This window comes from Lepidochelys kempii, chromosome 17 (genome assembly GCF_965140285.1).
Source record: "Lepidochelys kempii isolate rLepKem1 chromosome 17, rLepKem1.hap1, whole genome shotgun sequence".
Classification (NCBI taxonomy): Eukaryota; Metazoa; Chordata; order Testudines; family Cheloniidae; genus Lepidochelys; species Lepidochelys kempii.
In genome coordinates, this window is record NC_136396.1 from 19729373 (window position 1) to 19752641 (window position 23269).

Here is a 23269-nt window from a genome sequence, read left to right on the forward strand (position 1 = left end):
CCCTCGATCTGCTGGCAATGCTCCTACTAATACAGCCCAATATGCCGTTAGCCTTCTTGGCAACGAGGGCACACTGCTGACTCATAATGCAGCTCCATTGCTAGCCATAAACCTGCACTTCATACCTAGATCCGGAACAGCGTCTATTACAGGAGTCCCTAAATTTCCCCCTCCAAAACCAAGGCACCACAGTGCTAGGCGTTGTACATAGACAGACAATCCTTGCCCTAATGAGTTTCCAGTTTAAATAGACAAGACACACGCACAGTGAGAGAAAGGAAGAACAGTAAGGGTTTGTTTACAACGGGTTAATCAATGATTAACAGGTGCCATAAGTGTGTGACAGATGTGAGCAGCATGTAAGATCTGCTCTGGAATTATTGTGGGGTAGTTCTCTGGCCTGCACTCTACACCAGGTGAGGCTAGATGATCCACGTGGTCCCTTCTAGCCTTGGCGTCTGTGAATGTAATGGATGGTTATAAGCCCATTACTAGAAAGTCCAGCCCATGGGGCTCCATGACAATCACTCTTAACAGATGTTAAAGCACCTGTTAATATTTGACCTTTGCAAAGGCATTTATAAATGGAACCTTAACGTGAAGTGCGACCCAAGGATCACGATCCCGAATTCACAGATGGTGAAACTGAGGCACAGCACGTCAGGGAATGTCGGGAGTGTAAGGGAGGTGTCTAGACAGTATGTAGCACCCTTCATTAATGTGGTAGCTAAATCATTTGTGGTCTGACAAGATCCACAGCGTCCATGGGCTGTGGATTTCATGGTGGCGTTTAATCGGTGCATGGGGATAATTAGTAGTTAGCCACGTGGATAAACGTATATTTAGGAGCACAGGATTTGTCTACCAGTCTGTGGCAGGGTGCACTCCCCATGGCCTAGCACAGCCTTACTCACCCTGCTGCAGGGTCTCAGCTTGGTGGCATCACTTCTCATGGCATCTGGGGTGATGGAGTTGTTGCCCTCTGACTAAGACACTGTCCTGTTGCAGCCCTTCCAGTGAGACAGGGAACTCAAGAGGGGGACATCCTGCCAGTCTCTGCCTGTCTTCAAATAACCTGTCAGTCTCCCTGTCCCCGGGGAATCCGCCCTAGTAGGCTGACTCCGAGCACCCAGCTGTAGCCAGGCTGCCCTCGCCCTCTCCTTCCTGAGCAGGCCCCAACTGGCCAGAGCCCCCTGCCACACCTCCTGTAGGTGTAGAGGGACAGGGTTGATTGGGCCCACAGGCCCTCAGTAACCCCCTCCTGGCGGGGTTGGCACACCTCATCGTAAAGTGAAATCCTGACCCCATTGCAAATCACGGCAAAACTCAACAGGGCCAGGATTTCAGCCCTAGATTTTAAGGCCAGCCAGGACCATTCTGATCATCTGCCCTGACCTCCTGAATAACACATTATTGGCCCGCCCTATGCCTCATGCTTGAGAAGAAGGCAAAAGAGAACAGAATGAAAGTGACAAATTGCAAGGTGGGAATAAAGCCCCTGCTAACCCCCACAGGTGAGACAGTTATGCCCTGGAGCACAGCTATGCTTTTCAGATCCAGAACGGGCAGCAAAACCCTGACCATACACAGCCACTTTGAGACAACTCTCCTGGCTAACCTAACAGATGATCCATCTGGCTAGCCCCCCGGCTAACGCATCTGCTCCCAGAGATGGCAGGGCAGACTGAAGACACACGCACATTCAAACTGGCAACCCTCTTCGGCGCAGCCAGGCACGGCCCAGGCGAGGTACGTCAGGGTAAAGCAATTGCATAGCGTGTTCTTCAAACGCTGCTCTAGACACAATAAGAGAGAAAGAGGCACTAATAACACCTGCGTGGGTGAGATCACGGTTACCAGGTTTCGGGCTTCAATGTGACATCACTCCCAAGGGGGCTGAAAACCCAGACCCCCTACCACCTCCCTCGGGGCCGTGACACGCAGAGCGTATAGGCCAGTCACCTGATAGAGTTCAGGGAGCAGATCTCCTTAAAACACAGGTAGGGCAAGAAGCTATTCCAAAGCCACCCCTAAAGCCCGCTAGTCTCTCGTGCATGGATGGTGCTCACACAAATCAGTGTGAAAGACACGTGATGGCTGGGGGAGGGTCATTTAACCTGGAGCCTAAGGGGGTTAGAGTCCTTTGGAAATTCCAGCTGCAATGAATGAGCGAGGCCTTTATGCGGGAACCAGGAGATCGGGGTTTGGGGGGTGAGCTGCGATGTAATGTGAGGAGGAAGTGATATGGAAATGGACACATCTCCAGCTCCAAGCTCACCCTACAGGACAGCCGGCCTGCAGGGAGGGGAAAATCCTGTACCTTTCAAGCCCGGCCGCTGGATTCCTTATGCAACAGTCACATTTCTAAGCGGAGTGGGAAACTGTTCCTAGCTTAATGGGGAGGCAGCTCTCCGAGTTGATGTGGGGACCCCAGGGAATGGCCAGCCACTTCCAGCTTCCCCTCAGGGAACAGGCTCAGCTCAGCTGACAGGCTATTGCGGACGGCTGCCTGCAGGGCTGCTTGCTACAATGTGTTCCTCGCCCACCCACCCTGCCGACCCGGGGCTAAAGAGCCGAATCCTGTGCATCTCACTGGGATTACACAGGCAGCCCCAGAAGGGCCAAATTCCCTGCTGGGGTAGCTCAACTGGAGGCGGTGAAGTATGCACACCAGCAGATGGTTTGGCCCGGAAGTATAGCAATGAGAAGCCACTCTACATAGCTATCGCTCTCCCAGGCGTGTGTACAAACAAACACAGTATGGCCTAGTGCATGGGTTCTGGGGGTCAGACACGGGTCCAGACGAGGCAAACCCACCCTCCCTTTCTTTAGGGCTAGATGGGAGCAGAGGGGTCCTGAAACTTTTTTCCCATCATAACATAGAGGCATGGTATGGGAAAGGTTGAGAACCGGGGTCTAGTGGTTAGACCTTTAGAGAGGGATTGGGTTCTATTCCTGACCCTCTGTGGGACTTGGGCAAGCGACATCTTTCTGTGCTTCACTTTCCCCATCTGTAAAATGGGGATGGTTCTTAGGGAACCTTTCTCAAGAGCTTGGAGAGCCTGAGATGAAAGGTACCATGGCAGTGCACAGAGTTAGAAATGTGATATTTTATGACATTATTATTATTAAATAGAGAAATAAACATGTGTGAGAACGAGATCAACCCTGATATCTCAGTATTGTTCCCATTTCTGAGACAGAGAAACTGAGACACAGAATTATTAAAGTGACTTGTCCAAGGTCACACTGTAAAGTCACTGGAAGAGCCAGAAATAAAACCCAGAAGTCCACACCTCCATGTTCTAACCCATACACAAAACAAAAGGACTGGATAGCTTTATGCAATGAGACCACCCATTGCCCATGGACCAGGCAGACCACCCATTGCCCATGGACCAGGCAGTGAAACAGCAGGAGAGAGAGGGGCAATTATCACCAGTTACGCAAAGAAGCTGGCTAGAATTCTGGTTTGAGGATGCCCTAGCACCATAGGAATTGCCAGTCATTGATCAGATCCCAGGTCCACCTAGTCCAGTATCCTGTCTCCAACAGTGGCCAGCAGCAGATGCTAGAGAGGAAGGGACAAGAAATCCCACAGCTACAGAATAACCTGCCCACTGGAAGCATTTCTTCCTGACCACTGTCAGTTAGTGGCTGGTTTATGCCCTGAAGCATGAGGGTTTATCTTTGGGATTAATACTGCCACCCATCACCATAGTATCTGAGCACCTTCCACGTGCAGCCCAAATAAAAAAATCTCTCTCTTCTAAATCTCATTTCCTCTTTGTCTAATGTAATTGTCGATGCTCTCATTTCCATATACACGCATGGTCCTTTTTCAAACCATTCCAGACACTGGAAACTTTCATAAAATCAAGGGGGATGGACAAAATCCCACTCTCGGGATTACAGGCACTGCAGTTTAAAAGGAGTGTGGTAAATTCTGGGTTTGTCAAATCAGGGATGTTGTGTTGCTTAATCACACAACCAGCTGGTGGAATCAGATACCTGAATGCCCTTAGCCTTCCTCCACACACAGCACACAGGCTCAGATACGGACAGAGCAGCCTGCTACTTCCCAGGGATCATGCTGCTTTCAATCCAGCAGCAGGCTTTGTGCAAGCATCTGCCATCCACGCAGACAGCATGTGGCAGCAAACACACAGGCCCACGATGGGGCTCCCACGCTTTTGGTGGGGGAATGCTCTCCGGCATATCCATATATAGCTATATAATCCCAATTAGCAGCCCCACACTCTAGTCTACTATCAGAGCCCCGCTTCTCAACACTTCCGCTGAGCTGACTTCCGCAGCAGCGTGGGATGGCCGGCTCTGAGTCATGCAGCGCTACGTTCGTTTACAGCCCAATATCATTATTATTAATAATTATAGCAACCAGGGTGAGAGCGGGGCATTGGAGTCACAGCAGGATTCTAGTCCCTGCTCTGCTACTGACAGCAAAATCTCAGTGGGGTCACAGTAACTCCGTGCCTCAATTTCCCCATCTGTAAATGTTGTGCTTTGAGATCCTCAGATGATAAGTGCTATTGAGGGCTTCAGCGAAGGCGACTGCAGGCACAAAGTGCTTGCTGCTGGCCATTTGAGCAATGCAAAGTCCGCTATTCTGGGGGGTTTAAGGCCAGTGTCTTAGCTAGGGTATAGAAAGCCCACTGGGGCAATGGGAGAGGGGTCAGCACATTGCGGGCCGGACGTTAGGGAGGGGTTTTATAACTGAGACAGGATAAAGAGGGGGGCTTATGTCAGCAGCAGAAATGCTAAGAAGGGATGTATTACAGGGCTGGAAATAGCATAGGGGGGGATTTATGCCAGAAATATAAGCAGTTATAGGGGGATTACGTAAGAGGGCTAAAGCTTGGGGCACGCAGGCTGCAAACTGGGCCTGATCCTGAACGGAGGGGCTGAGCAGCTGCTACGCCTATTGGTTCCTATGGGACCTGCCAATGCTCAGGATCGGGCCCCGTGCATGCAGGTGGAAAAAGCAGCTCAGACCAGCCAGTGCACAGGGCTGTGGCCTGGGCTGCCCCTTGGCCCCAAAGCTCTGCCGAGAAGCCAGATGTTACAGCTGTGCCCCATCTTCTCCCCAGCGTGGGCGTGCTTTCTGCGGGCTAAGCCGAGCTGCCTGCCCCTCCTCCCCAGTGCTCCCATTTGGGTCCTTGATGTCATTGATCTAACGACATCAGTGATGAATGGCCTGACTCTCCAAGTCACAGGGGTCAGGGTGGAATGTCACAAAGAGAGCTTGGAAACGGCTGTTTAGACACACAGGGCTCTAGGCCAGCGCTGGGGTTCCCCTGGTCTTTGCGCACCAGGAGCGTGCCCTCTGCAGAGCAGACCAAGGTCACTTGCACCTCCCGTCCCATTGCACAGCCATGCAGCACTAGGCAGTGTCCTCCCTCAAGCACTAAGATGGCAGGGCGCTCTCGTAGGGACCTATTGTCTTTCCATCAGTCACTGCTTAGCAGGTCCATCTTGTTGAGCTACTGAGCATGCTGCATGGTTAGCGAGGGGTTAACGGAGTCGGTAGCATTAATGTGGGGGCTCACTTTCCTGTCTCTCCCAGCTAGTCTGGTGGTAACGCTGCTCTGACCAGCCCCAGCTCTGGCTAAGTCTTGGGGGACACTGCCCCAGTCCTGCAGGGAAGGCGAGCCCCTTAGCTCCCAAACCGGCCATGCAGCTTGCTCTTCAGTGGTCCCCGGCCCGTGCTCTGGGCTAGCCATCAAGTTAGCCCACGTGCTCCTGCAATTGGACGAAGAAGGGGGTTGAGGAGACAGGTCACCCTCTCCCCACCAGCAGAGAAAGCAATGAAATAGCCGTGCAACAGGCCAGCCTACGACAGGAATCGCTAGGGCACAGCCCCCACTTTTGGCAGAAAGCTCCCCTTCCCCCATTAAATTCCCCAACAGTGCACAGCCCCGTCCTCCAGTCCCCAGTTAGCACCCCGAGCCTCCCTCCCTGCTGTGACATTGTAAATGATGTTCCAAACGACAGCGAGGCTTGCGTCTGACCCCGGTTACAGCACACATGGGCAAGCCGTGTCCACCTGGCATTTCTCCCCCACCCCCGAAACACATCCACTTGACAACCGTGCTTCTGCCTTCGCACCCACGGTGCTGTCTCGCCAGGGTACGCTGGGAAAATCTGGGCAGCTCCCCCCTGGGGCCTCAGCCGGGGCTAGAGTGCTGGGCAGACGTGCAGACAGAGCAGCACTCGCCATGAAGCCAGGGAAGAGCTGGGGAGGACGACTGGGCAGCCCAATTATCCAGGCAGGGCTAGGGAGCCCCAGAGCCACTGCAAAACACAATGAGAAGCCCTTGCAGGGGACCTGGTGAGGGCGTGTGGCTTAGTGGTTACAGGCGCAGGACTGGGGATCTAGGCGTCTACACCCAGCTCTGTCGCTGACCCCATGTAACCTGAAGCAAGTCACTTCATTTTGCTGCGTCTCTGTTTGTCCCAGCTGCAGGGAAACGGATCAGCTTTGTAGGCATTGTTTGTGTAGCCTCTTCCCAGCCCAGCAGGTGCACTGAGGTATTGTAATTAACGGGCTCTTGGGTTTCCTTCTACACAGCAGCTGGCATGCCAGTCCTACCCCCTCAGCGGACACGTCCCCTGGCAGGGGCAGCTCTCCAGGCTGACGGATGGACGACAGGCCCCAAAACACCAGCGCTGCCCACAAGAACTTCAGCTCCCACAGGGGGCAGCGCGCCAGCCCCCAGGCGACATCTGCCGCCCCAAATACCAACTCCTGGCCCCATCGTCAGTGGGAACCGCGGGACCTGTTCTTCGGTGGGTTTCGATGGGATGCCATGAGCACAGCCCTCCGCAGTGCGATGGACAGCGTGCACACCCAGGGGGAGCCTCCCTGTGCAGCCTTGTCACTAGGAAGAGCTGGGGTCAACTCCTGGCCCTGCCCCAGATTCCCTGTGCGACCCTGGGCATGTCACTCGCTCTGGACTCCGCTCCCCACCCCATCTGTGAAGTGGGGATGATGCGCCAACCTTTGTCTGTGTAAACGGCGAGCTCTGTGGAATGGGGTCCCTCGCTCGGTGTACATGCAGCGCCTAGCACAATGGAGCCTGGTAGGGGCTACTGCAATAATACCAAAAGCCCCCCCGCCCCCCCCGCTAAGCCATTGTTTGGCTGGCAATCAGGGATGCCTCTGTGCTTCTGAGCACCTGGGGCGTGAGCCTTTTGTACCTGGGGCGCCAGACTCCCCGCTGCCCACTTACAACGGGGCCCCAGTCTCGGCCAGGCCCTCGAGGTGGGACTGGAAGAGGAAGGGTAACGCTCGATAGGGGAGGCGTGGGTGAAGGGGGCCGGAGGTCTCTCTAGAGCTTCCTCCGGGGCAGAAGGGAGCTCCGACCTAACTGGGAACCCTCTGGCCCATCGTCTCACAGGAGGGTGACTCGGAGCCTGCTCAGAGGACAGAGAACGACGGGCGACACGGCACAAGTGTTCACTCGTGAAGCCTAAACTAGGGCAGAGGGGGAGAGGTTCCCTTCAGACAGGGCTAACGTGACCCTTCAGGATAGGGGTAATGGGGGGGACCCCTCAGGACAGAACTAACTGGTCAGGTGGGGGGCTCCCCCAGGATGTGGGTAGTGGGGGGCCTCCCATGGGACAGGGCTAACGGGTCAGGTGGGGCGCTCCTGCAGGATTGGGTAATGGGGGGCTCCCTCAGAGCATGGCTAACGGGGTCAGGTGGGGGGCTCCCCCAGGATACGGGTAATGGGGGGCTCCCTCAGAACATGGCTAACGGCATCAGGTGGGGGGCTCCCCCAGGATGTGGGTAGTGGGGGCCTCCCACGGGACAGGGCTAATGGGGTCAGATGGGGGGCTCCCCCAGGATGTGGGTAGTGGAGGGCTCCCATGGGACAGGGCTAACGGGGTTGGGTGGGGAGGGGGCTCCCTCGGGACGAGGGACCAGGTCTGCAGCTAGGTGAGCTTCCCTCCCACCCTTGTCCCTCTCCCCTTTCCGAGGGCCGCGAGCAATCACACGTGTGCCGCGCACGAAAGCCCCGGGGAACAGGCTGCTGGTGCCATGGTAACAGGGCCTCCTCTCAGCCCCGAGCTGTTCCCCAGGCTCGCTCCAGCCCCGGCACACACGGCTCCCACGGGCCCAGGTGCCCCCGGCGAGGCCCAGCAGCGCAGTGCCTGCACCACCAGCAAGCCGACGGCCCTCGCACCTGTCCATGCCAGTCCGGGAGGGGAGCGAGGCCCGTCGCAAACCTATCCTCCGATACGCTGAATCGCCAACATTACGAGCCTCGGCGGGAGCTCGTCCAGACGGCCCGGGGGGCTCTGAGCGCGCACAAAGGATGCGACGTCGGTAGATGACAGGAGTGCGGGGAGCAGGTGGTCCCTGCCCTCCTGCCCTCTCCCTTTGGCATCACACCAGCATGCATGGCAGCATGAGCTGCTCCTCGCCCCCTCACGCCAGGCCTGCCCGGCTTCACTTCAGGTGCGAGAGTCAGAGGGGCACAGAGTTTAAGGCCAGAGCTGGTTTGACCCCCCCTGTACAGCACAGTCCACTGCACCAGCACCCCCACATGAGCCCCAACAGCCAAAGGGAGACCACATATCGCAGCCCCCAGGAGACTAGACTATTACGAGCCCCAGGCAGAGAACAGGACAGGCCGAGGGCAGCAGTGCCTGCGGCTCCCGCAATGGCAGGGAATTAAGTGAGACAGAACCAGATAATCCCAGCAATCCCCCCCCAGCCCTGCTACAGAGGAAGGCGAACATCCCCCCCACTCCACTACCAATCTGACTTGGGGAACCCACATGACGACCAGTTAGACCCTGAGCATGTGAGCAAGAACCAGCCAGCCCAGCCCTCCCACCCAATGCCCCCTCTCCAGCCACGGCCAGCCCTGATGCTTCAGAGAAAGTTTAAAAAACCCCAAAACCAGAATACACTGGGGCAGGGGGATCCCTGCCAGGAGCTGGTTGAAACCACAAAGCATGAAGTTTAGGAACATAAGATAAACAGGAAGCGAGCCCCAGAGCTGCTGCCTCCTACCTTCACAGGCAAACCCGTTACACAATCACACTCATAAACCTGCCCAGCTCGCTCTTAAAACAAATCCAGTTATCTCCCCCACAACGCCTACAGAGCAGCTCTTCCAGAACCTCGCCCCTCTGGTGGTTAGAAACCTTCTTCTAAGTTCCAGTCTTTGAATCATGCCGGGGCGCATGTCCCAGCTCCCTCCCACAGTGCAACAAGGTGCCTTTTGCCAGAGTACTGCCCAGTCCTTGCACTAGCCATTCACCCGCAGAGACCTGGGTTCCAGCAGCTACATGGGGATCGCAGGCTGGCGGCTCTCAATCCAATCCCTGTTTATGCATCTTGCCAAATCACTGTGCTTCAAAGCCTGGCTCAGCGTAACTAGGAATCTCTACTCCACAGACGCCAGGAATGGGGGGAGGGACAGGATAGAGGGGCACAGGCAGAGCTAGGGAAAGGCCAGGGATGGATTTTGTTGGGTTTAGTGGGCGGGTGCTGGGTGGTGTACGGCAGATGACCTGGATGATCCAGTGATCCCTTTTGGCTTTAAATGCTATGGAATCACAGGGGGGCTATAGGATAGACAGGCATGTGCATAGCTGTGTTTGGGGGGAGGGGCAGGACTGCAACAGCAGGGGGTGCTGACAGTCCGAACAGGGGCATTATGGCAGAGCTGGGGAGAATGGGGCAGTGCAAGGGGCCAGGTATGAACTGTGTCGACACAGCTGGGATGGAGGGGCCTGGCATAACACAGAATGTTTCCCCCAGATTCATTCGCCCACCCCTCTCTCTCTCTCCTTTTGCTGCCCGCCTGGGGCCATGGGCCATGTGTGCATCGAGTCCCCTCCTCTCCCACTGTGATTTGCCTCTCTCCCAGCCAGCTGGAGGATACACCAAGTGCCAAAGAAGGGACAGGAAATGGTAAATGATCCTGTGCAAACAAAACCCCCTTAGCCCCTTCCTGGGAAGTTTCAGTTCCTCCAGGCAAGAAAAATGGGAGGTGGCTGTTGTAGCCCCAGGGACAGATTCCGCAAAGCTCCTTTGCCTTGAGGGGCACATGCAGATTTACACCAGCTGAGGAGCTCATCCTTGCTCTCCTAACGTGGTCCCTAACTGAGAGGCAGGCTTCCTGCCTGCCAGACGCAGCCGGCGCCGGCAATCTCCCCAGCACTGGAATCAAGGACTTCACAGCGAGCGTGTGCATTGGTCAGATCTCTCCTGAGTGCTAAACACCACAAGTGGGCACTGTCCTTACTGCAGGATCTTTCCATGGTCTCCCGGCCCACCCTCATGTCCCGAGGTGACAACTCTCTCCAGAGAACCTGGGACGTCAAAGACTCTAAGCACGCCGGTTGTTACTGTCCATGGCAAAATGACTGGCCCTTGCATTCAGAGCTGTCAGTACGAACGGCTTCTTCTACCCCTCCCATAGTGAGCATTTGAAACCAGCCCTGTGTACCCACCCACATACCATCAGCCATGGGAGCGCACCACTATTCCAACCGGGCAAATGTGCACCAGGCCAGAGGGGCCTCCCACCCCAAAGGCCCAGCTGAGCCTTCTCACCAGCTCAGTTTAAACCCAGGCTTCAGGTTCCAATCCACCAAGAACCTTCTTCCCGGTAATAAAACCACAGGGACAATGTCTACCTTTAAAACGCCCCAGCGCAGACACCCCGCAACTACAGCGATGGGAGGGCCTCTCCCGCTGCTGTACTTAATCATAGAATATCAGGGTTGGAAGGGACCTCCAGAGGCCATCTAGTCCAATCCACTGCTCAAAGCAGGACCAATCCCCGACTAAATCATCCCAGCCAGGGCCTTGTCAAGCCGGGCCTTAAAAACCTCTAAGGAAGGAGATTCCACCACCTCCCTAGGGAACCCATTCCAGTGCTTCACTACCTTTCTAGTGAAATAGTGTTTCCTGATATCCAACCTAGACCTCCCCCACTGCAACTTGAGACCATTACTCCTTGTTCTGCTATCTGCCACCACCGAGAACAGCCAAGCTCCATCCCCTTTGGAACCCCCCTTCGGGTAGTTGAAGGCTGCTATCAAATCCCCCCTCACGCTTCTCTTCTGCAGACTAAATCCACCTCCCCGAAAAGCAGCAGAATTCTTCTGTCGACCTAGCATTGTCCACAGCAGGGGTTAGGTCAGAACAGCTACGTCGGTCAGACTGTGGATTTTTCACACCCCTGAGGGACACAGCTATGCCAAAATAAGTTCCTAGTAGAAACCAGCCCTGAGCGCTGCAGAATAGCCATGGGGCAATTCCTTTGACGAATACATCGGCTCCTCAAGTACTGGACTAACGCCTCACACCTGTTCTTGGATGCACACAAGAACACACATATGCATGTGATGAACACACACTCTTGGACATGCATGCATGCGGTGTACGCACAGACATGGACCAATAGATGCACGTGGTGTACATACATGGCTGTGGTACGGATGTGACATACACAGGTGTCCCTCTCGTGCCTCCCCCAGAAGAGCGGTGTGAACATTAGCAAAGCACCAGGGAGACGCATTGTGGGGTCGAAGTGCTATATATTATTGGGCCAGTGGCAGAGAGGGCCAGCAACTCCAGCTGGGAGCATGCAGCGCCTCTGGCCCTCGACTTGTTCCATGGTTTGCACTCAGGCCCCAGTACAAACAAGCCCTGGGAAACGCCTGGCTGGCCAGACATTGCAGGGGCAGCACAGTGTGACGTGGGGAAACCCACTGTACCCGGGCCTCACTTCAGAGCAATGCTGACAACCGGCAAAGGCAGCTGCTTACTGGGGATGCTAATTCCACTGAACCGGGGTGCTGGGCCCCAGGGGAGCCGTGTCAGGGCTCTGAAGGCTGCAGAGGTTGTGGGAGGGAACAGAGACCCTTTCACCTCTAGGTCAATAACTCAAATCCAGGGCAGATCAATGACCACAAGGCCTCATGGGCTGCTGGCAGTCATTCAGCAGCCTCTGTGAATGAGGCGGGGCGGGGGGGGGGTCTCTGGTGGCAGAATCCGTCTCTGCTATTGGTCCCCCTTCAAGGGGTGACTAGACCCCCAAGAACAAGCTTCCTTCTCGCGAGGCATGGTTGGGGAAACTGCTGCCTGTCTACTTAGAGCGTCCCTCACCACCGCAGCACCATCCAGCCGTTTGCATGTTTATCCTCATGTCTGCAGGCACGACTATTAACCCCATTTCAGATGGGGGAACTGAGGCACTCAGTGACTTACTCAGGATCAGGCAGGGAGTTTGGGTCACAGCAGGAAGCAAACCCAGGTCTACCGGAGGGCCAGGCTAGCCCTTTAACCACTGGACCTTTCTTCCTCCCCCTGCATAGCATCATTGCCATTCCTACCCATGCTGGGCCTGTTCCATGGCCACCAAGAGGTCTGCAGTCTCCGGGGCCGGCCAGCGAGCTCCCTTCTGCCACGCTTCATTCCCATGTTGTGTTAAAGGAAGAGATCTGCCCCAGGGAGCCGAACCCCTCCCACCTGGGGGATTTCCAAGCTCGGCAGCTGGGGATCAGCCCCTCAGCGGCAGCAGGCACTGCCAGGGAACAGGGACCCCCCCGTACTGCTGGGGCAGAAGAGAAATTGCTACAACAAATTCCACCTGCTGGCAAAAAGAGCTAGGACCCAGGCGGAATAACCTCACCGGCTCCCTTGAAGCCGAGCATTTCTGTCGAGGCTGATGATTGCTCTCCCTCCCTCAACTTTCTGGTTCTCCTCTGACAAGTGACAAACTCCTCGCCATGAGCAGCTTGGGTCTGCGTCAGAACAGGCTTGGGGCTGAACCGCCCCCAACCCCAGCGAAACGCTCTCCTCCCCCCCACCCCACAGGTGGCTCCCACCCTCTGCCGGCGATTCCCATCCATCAGGGTTACAGAACAGAGGCGGCTATTCCTGGGCTGATGACATTCTACAACTTTGTGTGTCACCTGTCAAGAGAGGGGAGGGATGGGATATGTGAGCGGGGGCACCCTGGTTCGTACCATCGGACGTCCTGTCAGGCTCTCCATGGCCCTGCCAAGCCCTGACCCCAGCACAGTTCTGCCAAGCGCAGGAACACCTGAGCCCCAAAGAAGGATGGGCTCATGGCTAGGGCACCTCAGTTCACCCTCTGTAAAATAGGGATAACATCACTACCCTACCCCCAGGGTGTTGGCAGCATCGATACATTAAATGCTGTGAGCTGCTCAGATGCTGGGGCGATGGAGGCCAGATATACACCTTAGACAGATTATCCTTCCTATTAAATAGGAGAGCTCCTATAACCCTGCAGCTTTTGACACACATGGTTCAGAGTCAGGTTTTTATTTGGAGGTTTGGACAGCACATAGACCAATTCAGGAAAGCATCCCCCATCAGGGCAGCCTGGCACATGCTTAAGGGCTGCCCTGAACTGGGGGCCAAGCAAGGAACTTCAGAGACCCCCCCCCCCCCGGACAGTAGCTCTATACCGCTGGAATAGTGAGCATTGGGGCAGGGTTAGACCAGAGGGCTAGGACTTAAAAGGCTCGGACGCAGAGATTCTGAAAAAAATCAGTCTCTCGGTGTCGCAAGTTGGGCGCCCAAAAATGGAGGCTCCCTCCCATTACGGTCACCTTTGAAAATATTGCATTAATGCCCACCCTGCCTCAGTTTCCCCATCAGTACACTCTGGCCTGTAACATTTGCACACCTACCTCGCTGAGAGGACTAGTTGAGGTCTGAGAATAAATCAATGTATAAGTGCTATACATTCTCATTTTCATCTTAAATCCAAGACACACTTGTGCCTTGTAACAACACCCTCTTGCAGAGTTCGTGGGTTGGGGGGAGGGGGTTAGTATGGGCTTTTGGTTAGAGCAGGTGCTGGGTTCTATTCCTGACCCATTGTGGGACATGCGGCAAGTCCTATGTCAGTAACCTATCAAGCCATCAACCCCTATCTGCCGGTGGCCTCAGTTGCCTACCTAGGCACTTCTCCTCCAAGTCCCTCCATGCTGTCCCATGCCACCCTCCCCATGCATAGCAAAGGCTCTTGTCTATACTCAGAAGGCCCCTTAAAACCCACCTCTGCCATGTGCCTATGCCTCACTCCCATTTGGCCCGGGGTATACAAGTGGTGAGCTGGGACTTCTGCTATCCTGCTAAGCTCGGTTGGATTTATGGGTCTCTCATCTCACACAGCCCCTTCGTCTGTTTCGTCCACTTGCCATGCCTTGGCTGACACGAAGGGTGTGAGCAACTGGGGTCATGGGACTGCCTGCTGTCATTTGTCTGAACAGCACCTACCACCAAGGGGCCCTGGGTTGGGCGTTCTAGATGCTACTGCAAATACAAATCAGCAACAGCAATAACCGACCGCGACCAGCCAGCTAACTTGTCCTAAAAGCCACTGCTGCCAAAATATCAAACCATCAACCACGGTCCCTACTTCTGCAGAGCGCACACACAATCAAAACTAACTTCCCAGATGAGAGCAAATACAGGGGGTGTTTGGGCCTGAAAGGTCCCATGTCATAGCAAAAACAGGCCTGTTATTCCCCCCCTGAAAGCACATGCCCGAGGGGTGGTGGTGCTCAGGAATCAATATTTGCTCCATGGAACAGGAGGACAAGGGAAACGTGTTACTGTCCAGCTTAAAAGGGGAGCTACTCTCCCACTTCCCAGAAACCACGAAAGAGGAAGCAGTGCCTTCCACGTAAAGGCAGCAAATTCAAAAGCAGTAAGAAGGAAAATGCTCCTTCACCCTCTGATTAACCTGTGCAACTCCCAGGGTGTTGCAGAGGCAAACAGAGCACTGGGTGCTCTCAGAAGCAGGGCGCAGGAGGTGACTGAGCTATGCTCCATGAGCCAGGGGAGCAGACTACACAGACCACTGCTGTCTTCCCGCCTGGAAGGAAGCAGAATAAGTTCACAGGGTTCAAGGGACCATTGTGATCATCTCATCCCACCTCCTGCATCAAGCAGGCCAGAAGGACGGCTCTGACTAGGGGGGTCATGGGCCTGCTCCAGTCTGGCAAGAGGCAGGACATGGGACTAGATCAACATGGTTATGGGCTGGCAAAAGGCCGGACAACAAACAAGATGGATCATTCGTCTGGTCTGGTGCAGCAGGAGGCATGTTATAGAACTAGACAGTGTGTTATGGTCCAGCGGCAGCTCAGAGGGTCACTGATCATAGATTTTAACACCGGAAGGGATTACTCTGGTCATGGAGTGTCATCCGGGCAGCCCCAGCCAGAGCTTGTCAGCCACTGAGCCTGGTAACGTGCGGTGTCTCTTTCTGAAAAGCAGACTGTCTGGAACTCCGCCACTTCTCCCGTGGCACAGAGCAGGAAACGTACAAAGAGGAAATGTCCTTTTAAGGATAGGCAGATTGGTGTAAACTTTGGTTTAAAAAGCCCCACAGTCTCTCCCTCAGAGTCACAACCACCGTAAATAAGCCCCTCTCGGAAGCCACGGAGGTCGTTCCAGCTAGTCGTGCAGGGACACGGAAGAAATCTGCGAGACGCTGCTTCTTTCCATAGATTCCGAGCATGCCCAGCCACTCTCTGCCAGAGATAGGAGAGGCTGCACGGAAGTCCTGGACTTACAAGGGCACCCGGCTTTCTCGAGAATAGAGTTCTCATTTGCGCCCTCCTCAATGGAAGAGCCGGCTGGGGGGCAGTTGATCCCGTGGCTCATCTGGGAAGGAGAAGCATTTTCCCTTTGGAGAATGATGGGCATGACACTCCTGGCTCTGGCTGGGGATGCTCTGAGCCTATGGAAAGAAACATCTTGCATTTTTCCTCTGCCTCCTTCGCAGCTAGCTCAGCAGCTCCCCTGCCACTCTGGGGGAACTTCCTTGGGCTCCCAGCTGCAAGGCGGAGTAGAAGGGTCGTTCAAAGCAGGTGCTGGCAGTGAGATTGTGGGAGAGTGAGGGTGTGCGTACATGTCAAGGTGTGCACATATGTAAGTTGTCTGCACGTATGGGACACATCGTGTGATTAGGAAGAGGAAGGGTGGAAACGTGCAGCCCAGAACAAGGGGAAACAGGCAGATTACAATCCCTGATACTTGGGGGTCACGAAGGGGGTTAGGGCCCTTGGCATACACAACAGTCAGGGCTCAGAAGGAGCTGGAGGACATGCACCCATTTTCAGATGCCCCCAGTTTCAGTTGGAACAACACATCCATAAAGGGAAGGCTGGATGGCACGCAGAGGAGCCCTCTGGCCAGCTAACTGTCACTAGTTACGCATAAACCAAAGAGCACAGCGTGGGGCTTCAGGGTGACTGGCTACGGTGTTCTGTGCAGTTCAGAGCCCTAGGATGCTGTTACTAGCCTCAGCAGTGAGTGCAAAGGCCAAGCACAGGACAGGTCTGGATCTTACTATGTCAGATGTGGTAACCTGCCAAGGAGCAAAAAACCTAGATCTCAGAACGTGTGTGTGTGTACACACACATAGGTATATAATGTGAATGAACACACACAGTTCTATCATCTAACACTCATTCCCCAAACAGTGGCATACAAATATCTGTATGGAATTTCTACTGTATCGTTACTGCATGACTATATGTTGCCATGGTCTATGTGTCTCGATATATTTGCAGGATAATCTCTAACTATTCCTCACTGAAGTAAACCGTTCTGCGGTAGCTGTCTCAAAGCCCAATTCTGTAAACCCAAACCACTCAGACCACGTTATTTTAAAGAGAAACCGTTCGCTGTGCAAATTTTAAAAAAAAAACACACAAAAAACAAAGTCAAACTGCTACCCAAAATTTCCTAAGAAAATTTCAGGCCCCTCCCTGCTCCAGGATGAATTAATTAATGAAAGATCACACGCCAACCTGAAATTTGCTAAACTTCCTCTTAGCCACCCGCACTGCTCCAGCCCTCCCACCAGCTAAATTGGAGTGCAGAACACAAAGGCAATTAGAAGAGTCCAATTCCCTAGCTCCAAGGAGACAGAAGTGCAAGACACCACTAAGACGACAGTGGGCCCCTCTTACCTGCAACTCCCTGCCCACCACTACGTCTTGCCCATCCCTCTTGGTTTTTAGAAGAGCTACTGGCATTGCTCTAAACTCTTTCACCGGGTGAGAGAATCACATTCGAGGGTAACATGCTCCTCCGAAGCTGCTGGGGTTTAAACAACACCTAGGGTGAGTGGGGACTATTAGGACTGAACCCAGGGGTACAGCCTTGGCTTAGCAACCCTTCTCTTTCTTGGCAGGGGAATGACCTGGTCCCCTGGTCCCTAGAGCCATTCCATCCCTGCCCATGGGCAACCTTGTTTTCTTTGGTTTATCCATTCAAGGAGAAGAGCTGGATGTCCTTCTCTCCCGGCCACGCTGCGAAGGGGGAACTGTAAAACTGCTGTAGTTAGAAATGGGAGAGTCTCTCTCCGGAGCGTGTGCCTCCCCTGGCTGGCATCTCAGCCTTTATCCAGCAGCGAAGGTGATCTCTGCCCCCGGCAAACCTCGGCAGCCTCAAACCAGCCCACTGATGCAACGGAAGACCCGCAAACCCACGCGCAGGGGGAAATATTGTTCATCCGAATGCCTGGCCCCCTTTCCCCTGGACTCCTCGGAGGCAGACCAACGGCCTCCTCCCCCTGCCCCACCTACACCGACTGCTCCGCCGGAAAGGGGAAAGAAAAAACACATGCCCTTACAAAGACACAGCAGATTGGATCGCTGCCAAAATACATCCCCCCTCCTCCCCCCAGCCACCACCACGGCCGTGGCTCTGCTCCAAGCAAGGCTTTTGCAGCATCCATCCCCACGCGCCCCTCTGCTCCAGCCAGCGGGCCCTGCCTGCCTTACCTCGCCGGGGAATCCTGCGTGGCTGGGCTGGTGCCCGTCTCTCGTCTCCTGCTGGCCTCCCTCCTGGAGCCCTCCGCACTCCTCTCCCTCCGTCCCACCTACCCCCCTGCAGGGCTCTCCCCTGCCTCCCCCCTCCTCTTTCCAGCACCCTGCCCCTGAATCCCTTTTGCAGCCAGTGCTCAATGCAATGCTGAAATGCTGGACAGCTCAGCACCACCGAGCAGGCCTCCCGTCCTCACGCAAGACAGTCGCCTGCTCACCACATCCTCTGCCACAGGGCCACCTGGAGCCCAGGAGGGGCTGATGCAGCAAAACAGGATTCCCCCCCCCCACACACACACACAGAGATCAGGTTTCAGAGCAGCAGCCCTGTTAGTCTGTATGTGCAAAAAGAAAAAGGAGGACTCGTGGCACCTTAGAGACTAACCAGTGCATTTGAGCATAAGCTTTCGTGAGCTACAGCTCACTTCATCGGATGCATTCAGTGGAAAATACAGTGGGGAGATTTATATACACAGAGGACATGAAACAATGGGTGTTACCATACACACTGTAAGGAGATCGCGCTCTCCTGCTGGTATTAGCTCATCTTAAGTGATCACTCTCCTTACAGTGTGTATGGCAACACCCATTGTTTCATGTCCTCTGTGTATATAAATCTCCCCACTGTATTTTCCACTGAATGCATCCGATGAAGTGAGCTGTAGCTCACAAAAGCTTATACAGAGAGATCAGTTTTTGCAAAAAGAACAGGAGGACTTGTGGCATCTTAGACACTAACCAATATATTTGAGCATAAGCTTTCGTGAGCTACACCTCATTGTAGCTCACGAAAGCTTATGCTCCAATGCATTGGTTAGTCTCTAAGGTGCCACGAGTCCTCCTGTTCTTTTTGCGAACACAGACTAACACGGCTGCTGCTCTGAAACCAGTTTTTACAAAGCAGGTCACTGGCTGCACCTGACGTTGCAGGGATGACTGCGAGGAAGACTGCAGTGCAGGGAGAGTTTTCGGGCTGAAAAGTGAGACTGAAGGAAAAGAAGACCCGAGGAACAGAAATGAGAGAGAGAGCGTGCGGTTTCCAGAGGCGGAGGCTTGTATGCGACAGCGCCATAAATCGGCCCCCGGCGGGCAATCAAAATCAAGAGATCCCACTAAATGCCCACCAGATCCAAGAGAGAAAGGGAGGGTGCTAAATGTTTTGCAAGATAAAGACATGCTGTAACAATGGTGCAGGGGCTTGGGGGGAGCAGCAGACAGTGCTGTATTTCGTCTGCAAGTGGTTGCAGGTTCAAATCCCGATTTAGTGGTTGCAGAAGAGATGCAGATCCTTGTATTTAGGAGGTTAACAACTCTGGGGGCAGGGACCATCTCTTTGTTCGGTGTTTGTACAGCACCTACCACAGTGGGGGTCCTGCGCCGTAACTGGGCCCCCCCCAGGGGCGAGTTATACAAATAATAAATATAATATTACTTTGCACTTCCCTGCCATAGCGCTGTTGATCTGAGGATCTCAAGGCACTTCACCGCATAAAGCCACCAGTGTGGTAAGGACAGCTCTGTTGCCCTCATTCGTAGAGGAGGAAGTTGAGGCACATTGATTATCACAAGGTCTTTTTTGGGGGTTTTTTTGGACTTCGATTATAAGCTGCTCAGGACAAAAAAAAATCGTCTTTTTGTCCTGTTTCTGTATCGCACCCAGTACAATGGGCTCTGGTCTATGACGGTGCTACCGCAATAGAAATAATAATTTTAAAAAATGTCACTTGGCTAGTCAGTGGCAGAACTGGGGGTGGAACCCAGGCATCCAGAGAAGAGCAAGGCATGAGGATGGGTTTTTTGCTTCCTTCTGGTCACAAACTGATCAACATTTCCCAGCATCCACTGGTTATTTGAAATGATTTGCTCAATCATTCCTGTGAACAACTCCCAGTTGGTAGCTTGTTTGTGAGCAGCGAGCTGCAAGCATGCGAACTCCCAGCTGTTTGGCTGGCACATGCTGTTCTGGTGGCACGTTTCAGTTCCCTGGTGCGAACGCTCACAACTGCAAGCTCATAATTCACTTTTCCGCAAGCATCCTCTAGTCCCTTCAGATTGGTTATTTCCAAAACATCCCTCCCAGTAAATTCACTGGGCCAATCCTCAGCTGGTGTAAAGCATGGACTTCAATTTAAACCTCCTGACAATCTGGCCCCTTGGCTAGAATTAGGAGTACTAGTAAAAGTCTGGTTTGATGGTAGTGCCTAGAGGCTCAACCAAGATTTAGGACTATACCGTGCTAGACACTGAACATACACACAGTACCAGGCAGCGCCTGCCCTGAAGAGCTTACAATCTAACAAGGCAAGAGCCATTTTATAGGTAGAGAACGGAGACAGAGAGAGACGCAGGCCAAGAATTTCCAAAGTGACTGGTGATTTTGGGTGCTCCACATGAGCCATCTGATGGGGCCTGGCTTTCAGAAAGTGCTAAACACCTGCCCTCTGGCAGTCTGGCCACTTGACTGCCTCTCAGGTTGGGTGCCCCAAAAATCAGAGCACCCAAAAATCACTAATCATCTTGGAAAACTTTGGCCTCTTGGGCCTTGCCAAAAGTCACACCGGAAGTCAGTGGCAGTGGTGGAAAAAATTCATTTAATGACTCGGATACGCACAGGAGATTCTTCTGTTCCATTTGTTTGGATTTGAACCACTAAACCACACAAACAATTCCAGCAGCACCAAATACACCCCTTTATATAATGCAGAAAGGAACGCTGGACTAGCCTGGAATGTGGAAGACCTGGTTACACTTCCCTGCTCTGCCACAGTCTGCCTCTGTGACCTTGGTCAAGTCACTTAGGCTCAGATCTCCAAAGTTCCGTAACTCCTGTTGAACTTAACCTTTGAAGATCTGGGCTATTGCCTCACTCCCTTATCTGACCGGGTGTGGCTGGGCTGAATACGCTGAAGATTACGAAGTGTTCAGATTCTGTGGTAGCAGGGACCACGTAACTACCTTCAATAGATACCAACTTGGAGCAGGGATTGGCACTTACTAGGTGTTTGTACAGCATTTAGCACAGTAGGGACCTAGCACCTAGGCACTAAAGGAACAGGAGCGTTAAAAACATCCATGCAGCCTAGAATGCTTTATGGAAATTCACGATACAGGCCTGAAGCCTGGTGCCCTTAGTCCTAGAACAAGTCAAGCCTGAAAGAAGCTACCACAAGAAGCTGATCAATGGATGGGCCAAAGCTCTTTCTTTAACCTCAGGGACACTGGGGCTGGGGCTGCCCCGATACCCTCCTGCCTGTCCGCCACTAAGAGCCAGCTTATGCCTGAATCTCGCCCCTGCCAGGGCTGTGAAAATAACTGATTACGCTGGCTAATCAGGTGCCACGGGATTCCCATTTAAAGGCATGGATGACAGTAATGGATCATGTTTTTAAAAACTTAATCCAGGGAGGTAATGCGACTGTTCAGGACGAGAAATTACGGACATTACTTCCTGGTCCTGGCTATTAAGGGAGGCACAGGCTTGCAGTTCAAGTGCATGACTGGCTGTCAGGAGACCCTAGCTCTGTCACTGGCTCTACTGTGATGCCAGGAAACCCCTTTCTGTTCCTCAGTTTCCCCACATGTATAATGAAGATACTGATACTAAACAAAGGGCAGTAGTGAGGCCTAATTCATTATAATTTCCCTTGAGATCCCCAGCCGGATGGTGCCAGAGGAGGGCAAAGTATTAGGGCTCAATCCTGTGCTCCCCCTGATGCCTAGGGCTGCCACACGCTGGTTTGACACCTGATGTAACTTAGAGCAACCTCAGGTTTACTCTAAATTACATCAAACCGCAGCCTGTGAGCTGTAGCTCACGAAAGCTTATGCTCAAATAAATTTGTTAGTCTCTAAGGTGCCACAAGCACTCCTTTTCTTTTTGCGAACACAGACTAACACGGCTGCTACTCTGAAACCAGCCTCTAAAGAGCCATTCTCCAGCCAAGGATTGTTGAAGTGGTGTTCTGGCTACACCCCCTTCTCCTGATCATGCCCCCAACACATCCCCCATGGGAAGGGGTGATGAGGGAGTGGCAGAGAGCTAGACACATTGGCCCTGCACCAGCTGGAGAGTTCCTCACAATAGGGGATCCCCAGCGAGTGAGATCCATCAGCTTTACAGCATTGCAAAGGGGTCATGGCAATACCACGGAGCTGGCCCTTAGTACCTGTCTCTGCTTCACCACAGTCAGTGCAAGAGCTTTCTCCCCTGCAGGCCCGGCCTTCTCAGCCCCATTTTCTGTATATGTCAGCTTCATCAACTTGCCATCTCCCTCCCACTCTTTCCCCAGCTTTATGCAACCCAGGGATTCTCCCAGCCACAGAGCAATGCCTAGCCATCACGATGGGGCATCTTTGCACTGCTGAGTCAGTGTAAGGGGCTGGAGCTGGATGCCAGGATCCAGCCCAAAGACCTAATCCTTTATTGTATGTTTGCAACAGGTCTCAGTATTCAGATGAAGGGAAAGTTCACACCTCTCTGAGCTATTGTGTCAGGCTCTCTACAGATCAGGCAGGCACCTGCTACACGTGTCCTGTTTTCAAACTTTTATTTGCATCCACGAAGGCTAGAAATAGTGATTTAAAAAAAAAAAAAGAGAGCGGAGAGTCTGATTTAATCACGTGTCTCCAGGAGCTGGAGCTTTGGGTCTGAGTTTATAGTGCTTGTGCCTTAATATTGCCCTGGGATTGGGCAAGATTTTCCCCCCAGTCTCCCCAAAGAGATTAGATTAACTATAGAGATTTCACACAATAAAAATCAACCAATTCTAAAGACAAAGGGCCAAATTCAGCCCTGCTGTAATTTCACAGAGTTACACCAGGCTTAATTAGACTCAAAGCAACCCAGGCGAGGGGGGCTGGAGAGGAAAGCATCTCCCCAGTTGGTATTCACCAAGCAAAGCTCTCTCTCTCCCCCCATACCCCTTTTTCCAATCAAAACTCCAGGCCATTTGGTTCAATTTGGCCTGTAGCAACAGGAATGACTTTCTGGGATGCAGCCGAGGCTGGATCAGCACTAAGTGTTATTGATGTTCTTCTTGTACACATGCAGTGCCCTGGGACATACACATGGAGACGGGAAGACACACACACACACGTGTCCAAATGCTATAGCAGTTAGAGTGAGGCCCAGGGGAAGGATGGGCTGAGGCAAGACACAGCCGGCGGGGGCCTGCATCTGGGGATACAAGCCTCCAGCCCAGGCAAGAAATGGACAAGCTACAATCCCCTGCCCCTTCCAGGGCAAACATAAGCGGAGCTAACCCACCGGCGGGTCAGCTTTCTTCCCAGGCAGTGCCCGTCTCTCCCAGCAGCCGCAAGCGCCATCGTCAACAAAATCGGCAGCCTGGCCGATCTTTCGCATTGATCCAGTACGTCTGTGCCGAGACCCTCGGCAGGATCT

The 23269-nt window shown here is 53.6% G+C and overlaps 1 protein-coding gene across 2 annotated transcripts in view; it reads right to left on the minus strand.

Moving 5' to 3' along the window:
- The window catches only part of SRRM3 (serine/arginine repetitive matrix 3), a 173163-nt gene extending 155248 nt beyond the window's left edge, over positions 1 to 17915 (minus strand). Inside the window, exon 1 of one of the 2 annotated variants that reach the window (XM_073315243.2) lies at positions 17827 to 17915. The gene's annotated coding sequence lies outside the window, so the exon portion shown is untranslated. The remainder of the gene's footprint in view (positions 1 to 17826) is intronic. The other variant, XM_073315245.2, reaches the window with a different exon arrangement.
- Between the last annotated feature and the right edge of the window lie 5354 nt (positions 17916 to 23269).